The following is an 8390-nucleotide window of genomic DNA, read 5'->3' as shown; positions in this document are numbered from 1 at the left end:
ACCATGGAGAAGATACTGTGATATTGTTGTGTCGAAACAATTTATCAGAAGGTGGATGCAGTGAAAAAATCAGAAGCATCTCAACAAGCAACCTGGAGTAGAGCAGTACATGAACACTTGTATGAGTCAGAGGGGCTGGAGGACAGTGAACAAATAAATCAATGGAAGAAGAGGAGACAGATGCTGAGAAAGAGCAGGAGCTTGAGCAGAGTACACTACACTCCTTCAGGTGGCTCATCTTCAGTCTTACTGAGGACCAGGACTGAACGTTAGCTGAAGGTCTACTAACCTCCAACTATAGGGAAGGGCTATTCAACAGCTTTACATTTTACCTCATATTCTCTTAACAGTTACTAGAACCATAGAGACACACATTAGTTTATGTACACTATATATACAAACGCATGTGGACACACTGTGAAATGAGTGGATTTGGCTAGTTCAGCCACACCCGTTGCTGACAGGTGAATAAGGATGGATGCCACCTTTCCAACAAGACAGTTTCTGCCCTGCTAGAGCTGCCCTGGTCAACTGTAAGCACTATTATTGTAAAGTGGAAATGTCTAGGGGCAACAACGGCTCAGCCGTGAAATGATAGGCCACACAAGCTCACAGAACGGGACCACTGAGTGCTGAAGCACGTATCGCGTAAAAATCGTCTGTCCTCGGTTGCAACACTCACTACCGAGTTCCAAACTGCCTCTAGAAGCAACGTCAGCATAAGAACTGTTTGTCAGGAGCATCATGAAATGGGTTTCCATGGCCGAGCAGCCACACACAAGGCTAAGATCACCATGCGCAATACCAAGCATTGGCTGGAGTTGTGTAAAGCTCACCGCCATTGGACTCTGTAGTAGTGGAAACGCGTTCTCTGCAGTGATGAATCACGCTTTACCGTCTGGCAATCCGATGGACGAATCTGGGTTTAGCGAAAGCCAGGAGAACACTACCTGCCGAATGCATAATGTCAACTGTAAAGTTTGGTGGAGGAGGAATAATTGTCTGGGGCTGTTTTTCATGGTTCGGGCTAGAACCTTAGTTCCACTGAAGGGAAATCTTAATGCTACAGCATACAATGACACTAGACAATGCTGTGCTTCCAACTTTGTGGCAACAGTTTGGGGAAGGCTTTTTCAGCATGAGTTTATGTATCAGTTGTTGAATCTTGTTATGTTCATACAAATATTTATACATGTTAAGGTTGCTGAAAATAAATGCAGTTTACAGTGAGAGAACATTTCTTTTTTTGCTGAGTTTATTTAGCAGATGTTATTGTGGGTGTCAATGTATATTGTCCGGTTCTGATCTTTCTGACTTGTTCAGCAGTCTGTCTTGGGGGTAGAAGCTGTTTAGGAGCCTTTTGGTACAGTTTGCAATGCGGTAGCAGAGAACAGTCTAACAGTCTATAACTTGGGTGACTGGAGTCTCTGACAATTTTATGGGCTTTCCTCTGACACCGTCTATTATATAGGTCCTGGATGGCAGGAAGCTTGGCCCCAGTGATGTACTGGGCCATTCGCACTACCCTCTGTTGTGCCTTACGGCCAGATGCTGAGCGGTTGCCATACCATGCGGTGATGTAACCGGTCAGGATGTTCTCGATGGTGCAGCTGTAGAACCTTTTGAGGATCTGGGGGCCCATGCCAAATCTTTTCAGTCTCCTGAGGGGGAAAAGGTTTTGTCGTGCCATCTTCAAAACTGTCTTGGTGTGTTTGGACAATGATCGTTCGAACTGAACCAGTGACTGCCTCTGATGTAGACGTGGCAGACCCCTGTGTTGTCGTGGAGGCTACATCGAGGACCACACTCGTCGGTATCAGACAGATGCAGCCACTCTGGCGACTGCGTTTTCCTTTCTTATATAATCTAGCACACTGTATTTTCCTTCCTTTTTAGAGCACATAGGCCTAATAAAATACTTCAAATGTTAGGCTAACCGTGTCTCTGTCACTCCCTGACCATAGAGAGCTGTTTATTCTCTATGTTGGTTAGGGCGTGACAGTGACTAGGGTGGTTTATCTAGGTGAATTATATATCTATGTTGGCCTGGTATGGTCCCCAATCAGAGGCAGCTGTTTATCGTTGTCTCTGATTGGGGATCATATTTAGGTAGCCATTTCCCCATTGTGCTTTGTGGGATCTTGTCTAGGTGTAGTTGCCTGTGAGCACTACATTGAGTTTCACGTTTAGTTTGGTCGCTTTATTGTTTTTGTTAAGTTTCTCTTCCAAAATAGGATGGAAACATACCACGCTGCATCTTGGTCCACTCCTTATAATGATCGTGACAGTCTCTCTCTCTGTCTGTGTGGTGACTTAAAGAAGAGTAAAATGAAGGCCTCAACATCTTAATGAATTTATCTGAACTATCTGAATTTCTGTTGGTGTCCATTTTGAAAGTGCTGAACAAAGGCCTACATCGCCGCAGCTCGTTTGCTTGCATTTAAATGTAATGTTTGTGTATAGTTAACTCAAAACTCATGTCGGCATTTGTTATTATCGAGTTACACAAATCCACAAGGAGTCAGTAGAAGCCATATTTATTTAAGTAAGTCAGCCACCTCATCTATGGTTTTTAAAAAGGCATAAAATGAGGATGATTGAATTTTTTCGCTGGCAGATGAGGCTCCGCTCAAAGCCAGGTGCATCGGTGGTAAGGATTCACTTCATGGTGCTGAAAAGAAAGCTCTGCAGTTGGGACAACTTTATGTTGACCCTAACTATTTGCGTGCACGGTTTGTCACCATTACATTAATTACACTATATTATTTAGTGTTGTGTTGTGTAGTGGCTTTGCTGACATGCATCTAAAAAAAAAATGGTTTGCCCCACCAAGATTTACATGCTAAAATCACCACTGGAGAAGGTACTACTCCGTTTCAACTGTTATGGGCAGCCTAGCTGTGTGGAGGAGAAGGTACTGCTCCGTTTCAACTGTTATGGGCAGCCTAGCTGTGTGGCGGACAAGGTACTGCTCCGTTTCAACCGTTATGGGCAGCCTAGCTGTGTGGCGGAGAAGGTACTGCTCCGTTTCAACCGTTATGGGCAGCCTAGCTGTGTGGAGGAGAAGGTACTGCTCCGTTTCAACCGTTATGGGCAGCCTAGCTGTGTGGAGGAGAAGGTACTGCTCCGTTTCAACCGTTATGGGCAGCCTAGCTGTGTGGAGGAGAAGGTACTGCTCCGTTTCAACTGTTATGGGCAGCCTAGCTGTGTGGAGGAGAAGGTACTGCTCCGTTTCAGTTATGGGCAGCCTAGCTGTGTGGCGGAGAAGGTACTGCTCCGTTTCAACCGTTATGGGCAGCCTAGCTGTGTGGAGTGCTCCGTTTCAACCGTTATGGGCAGCCTAGCTGTGTGGAGAGAAGGTACTGCTCCGTTTCAACCGTTATGGGCAGCCTAGCTGTGTGGCGGAGAAGGTACTGCTCCGTTTCAACCGTTATGGGCAGCCTAGCTGTGTGGAGGAGAAGGTACTGCTCCGTTTCAACCGTTATGGGCAGCCTAGCTGTGTGGAGGAGAAGGCTTTTTTGTTTCCTTTAGTGTCCTTGCATCAACAGCCTTTGAAATGTTTGAATCCTTATGATGAAATGGGATTTCTGGATTCAAATTAACTATTTAAAGTGTGTGTGTGTGTGTGTGTGTGAGAGTGTTTGTACACACGTCACATGTCAAAGGGAAACTAATTAAGCGAGGTCACTCACTCAATATTGAGCAAGTAAGATTATTGTAACAATATTTCTGTGAACAAATGTATTGTGTACCCAGTATTCCCTTACCAGGGGCAGGAGTTTAGGATAAATAGAACTTGGTGTGGGTCTTCTCTGGTGGTTATAATTCCAGCAGCATCAGCATATGTTCCTCCACCAGCATCCATTATTCATGCAGTATATCTACAACTACTCCAACACCTGACTCCCACCGCTTTATCACTTATCTTCACAACGCTGTTTCTCAGGAAACATATATAATAAACATAGCTGAGGGTTGTGTCCAAAATGCCACCATGTTCCCTATGTAATGCCCTCATTTTGACTAGAGCCCTATGTGTCTTGGTCAAGAGTACTGCACTAAATAGAATAGGGTGCCATTTGGGATGCAGACGAGAAGTGAGTGAACCTCTTCAGATGATTAAAAGGGATGTAAGGTCCTGGGGCAGACGGAAGGGGACACTGAGGTGTCCCAGTAATGACTTTTTAATTGCATTTGTCCCCTGAGGAACACCCATCCACACCACAGGGGAATAGTTTAACTTTAACCCCATACACACATATCCACCCTTCATGCATCAGGGCACAGGGGGAAGGGCGAGCTCAACTTTAGCAATGTCTGGTTTTTCCTGATTTAATTCCAGTGTGGATACAATCTAGGTTTTACTTGTGAGTAAACACTAGCGTGAACTAGCGCAATTCCCAACATATGCACGCACTCTCTGTCTCTCAAACACGGACTCTCACACTCTCTCAAACACGCATGCATTCACACTCTCAAACACGCAGGCACTCTCACACTCTCAAACATGCCCACACTCTCACACACGCAGGCACTCTCACACTCTCAAACACACTCACACTCTCAAACACACTCACACTCTCAAACACGCTCACACTCACACTCTCAAACACACTCACACTCTCAAACACACTCACACTCACACTCAAACACACTCACACTCACACTCTCAAACACGCACACACTCACACTCTCAAACACGCAGACACTCTCACACTCTCAAACACGCACACACTCACACTCTCAAACACGCAGGCACTCTCACACTCTCAAACATGCCCACACTCTCACACAGGCACTCTCACACTCTCAAACACACTCACACTCTCAAACACACTCACACTCTCAAACACGCTCACACTCACACTCTCAAACACGCACACACTCGCACTCTCAAACACACTCACACTCACACTCTCAAACACACTCACACTCACACTCTCAAACACTAATACACTGGTTCAAACACGCAAACACTCTCACACTCTCAAACACGCACACACTCACACTCTCAAACACTACACACTTCCCACTCTCAAACACGCACACACTCACACTCAAACACGCAGACACTTATCACACTGATGTAGTACTCAAACACGCACACACTCACACTGACAAACACGCGAGACACTCTGACACTCTCAAACACGCTAGGCACTCTGGGTCTCAAACACGCACAATGGACTCACACTGGCTGAAACACACTCACTCCAGCCAAACATGCACACACTCTCCCACTCTCAAACACGCAGGCACTAATAAGGTGGTTGATGTTGCTGTGTCATCAGCTTAGCAAATGAGCTCTCCTACTTTTTTAGCTCTAGGAGCCTTGTACTGCTGAACTACACATGACCTTTATGCCTAGCCATCATTTTCTTGCAGTGGTTATGATATGAACTTATTATCCATGTGCTGTGCCTGATGTAGTACATTTGCATTAAAAAACACTTGGTCTATTCTAGAAAAACACCGTATTTTTTTCCACTGGCAATGACACAATGACACATACAGCGAGTCCTGGCTGACATCTCAAACTTCTTGGACTAGGCAGGTCTGGGTGCAGGTCAGCTTTAAATGGAGGTCTACGCTGGCTGAAATGGCAGGTCACTCCAGCCAGCCAGTCACCTCAGTCCACTGGACAATCTGTCCACACAAAGCAAGGCCCAGACTCTGTCACAACAGGCTCCTTCCAAAGTGCTGATTTGTTCTGGTTATTTCTGAAGTAGGTGAGAGAGAGAGAGAGAGAGAGAATCATTGTGATGACAGATGGGTTATTGTGTGGAGACGAGGCTTTAAATTCCTCCATTTGTTCCTCTATCTGATCTGTAATTACATGGATTTACTCAGTATGAACCCACGCTCACATTGTAGATGGAAATACACTGCTCAAAAAAATAAAGGGAACACTTAAAGGTGTTCTGCAGGTGGTGACCACTTCTCAGTTCCTATGCTTCCTGGCTGATGTTTTGGTCACTTTTGAATGCTGGCGGTGCTTTCACTCTAGTGGTAGCATGAGACGGAGTCTACAACCCACACAAGTGTCTCAGGTAGTGTAGCTCATCCAGGATGGCACATCAATGCGAGCTGTGGCAAGAAGGTTTGCTGTGTCTGTCAGCGTAGTGTCCAGAGCATGGAGGCGCCACCAGGAGACAGGCCAGTACATCAGGAGACGTGGAGGAGGCCGTAGGAGGGCAACAACCCAGCAGCAGGACCGCTACCTATGCCTTTGTGCAAGGAGGAGCAGGAGGAGCACTGCCAGAGCCCTGCAAAATGACCTCCAGCAGGCCACAAATGTGTCTGCTCAAACGGTCAGAAACAGACTCCATGAGGGTGGTATGAGGGCCCGACGTCCACAGGTGGGGGTTGTGCTTACAGCCCAACACCGTGCAGGACGTTTGGCATTTGCCAGAGAACACCAAGATTGGCAAATTCGCCACTGGCGCCCTGTGCTCTTCACAGATGAAAGCAGGTTCACACTGAGCACATGTGACAGACGTGACAGAGTCTGGAGACAACGTGGAGAACGTTCTGCTGCCTGCAACATCCTCCAGCATGACCGGTTTGGCGGTGGGTCAGTCATGGTGTGGGGTGGCATTTCTTTGGGGGGGCCGCACAGCCCTCCATGTGCTCGCCAGAGGTAGCCTGACTGCCATTAGGTACTGAGATGAGATCCTCAGACCCCTTGTGAGACCATATGTTGGTGCGGTTGGCCCTGGGTTCCTCCTTATGCAAGACAATGCTAGACCTCATGTGGCTGGAGTCTGTCGGCAGTTCATGCAAGAGGAAGGCATTGATGCTATGGACTGCCCGTTCCCCAGACCTGAATCCAATTGAGCACATCTGGGACATCATGTCTCGCTCCATCCACCAACGCCACGTTGCACCACAGACTGTCCAGGAGTTGGCGGATGCTTTAGTCCAGGTCTGGGAGGAGATCCCCCCAGGAGACCATCCGCCACCTCATCAGGAGCATGCCCAGGCGTTGTAGGGAGGTCATACAGACACGTGGAGGCCACACACACTACTGAGCCTAATTTTGACTTGTTTTAAGGACATTACATCAAAGTTGGATCCGCCTGTAGTGTGGTTTTCCACTTTAATTTTGAGTGTGACTCCAAATCCAGACCTCCATGTGTTGATACATTTGATTTCCATTGATAATTTTTGTGTGATTTTGTTGTCAGCAGATTCAACTATGTAAAGAAAAAAGTATTTAATAAGAATATTTCATTCATTCAGATCTAGGATGTGTTATTTTAGTGTTCCCTTTATTTTTTTGAGCAGTGTATAATACATCAGCTAGACAGAGGGAGAGACAGACTGACAGCATAGCTAGGTAGATGGAGTGAGTGGGGAAAAGTAGGAGAGGTAGAAGAGGGGAAAGGTAGAAGAGGTAGAAACAGAAGTACAAACAGAGACTCAAATCCCCCTGGACCAGAGCACACAGCCCAGGGAGGAGTGATGGAGGAGAAGAGGGACTTGGGAATGGGAACGGTTACTGGCTGTTACTGGCTAGTTCTCCCTTTCCCTTTCTCTGTCTCCCCTCCTTCCTCAAGCCTCAGGAGCTGGAATCCCCAACCTGAATGGACTGTGTCACATGGAAGGGGACTTTCAGGGGAAAATCCAATAAGGTGCTAGAGTAGATTGACCAGGCCAGGATAAAGGCTGAGTCAAGCATGTCTCTTTCTCGATCTGTTACTTATTGCCTACCCTTTGTTTCTCTCTTTCTCCCTCTTTCTAGTCACTCCTCCCTTCCACTGCCTGTCTTCATCCACAGTACATCCTCATATCCTCTGGTTTTGCACTGCTCTGTTACCTTCTCTCTCCCTTCCTGTCACCTTCTCTCTCCCTTCCTGTCACCTTCTCTCTGCCTTCCTCTGTCACCTTCTCGCTCCCTTCCCCCTCCCTGCTCTCTGAAGCCTCTAGAACCCTCTCTTCCTCCTGTCCAGTCTCCTGTTGTCACGGTCAACCCACTGCATGCATAAACAACAACGGCCTGCCTTTCCACTGCACATTATGCTCACAAGGGTCAAGCGGCTGGACAGCTGGGCCAACACGCCCAACCAGTGCACCCTGGGTACTCCCAGGGCTGTCCCCTCATCCTGCCTGCCTGCCACCCCCAGACGGACCCCATCAACAGGCCATGGTGGGGGACTGACACACCCTGCTCTAGTCTTAAAATTACACATGTATGGGCAACACACACACGCAAGTACAGAAACACACAGAGACACGAACGTCCGCACACTCACACCGTGAGACTGAGTGTCCTATGATTTAAATCCTGTCTCAGGGGAGCTGCCCTTCCTACCCAGACTACAGCACAGACAAGACCAGCCTCTTCCCATTAAAGAAACTGCAAGTTGGCCGTTTGACTGGCTGGCCAG

This window comes from Oncorhynchus tshawytscha, linkage group LG22 (assembly GCF_018296145.1).
Source record: "Oncorhynchus tshawytscha isolate Ot180627B linkage group LG22, Otsh_v2.0, whole genome shotgun sequence".
NCBI classification, from domain to species: Eukaryota; Metazoa; Chordata; class Actinopteri; order Salmoniformes; family Salmonidae; genus Oncorhynchus; species Oncorhynchus tshawytscha.
Note: the sequence above shows the minus strand (reverse complement) of the source record.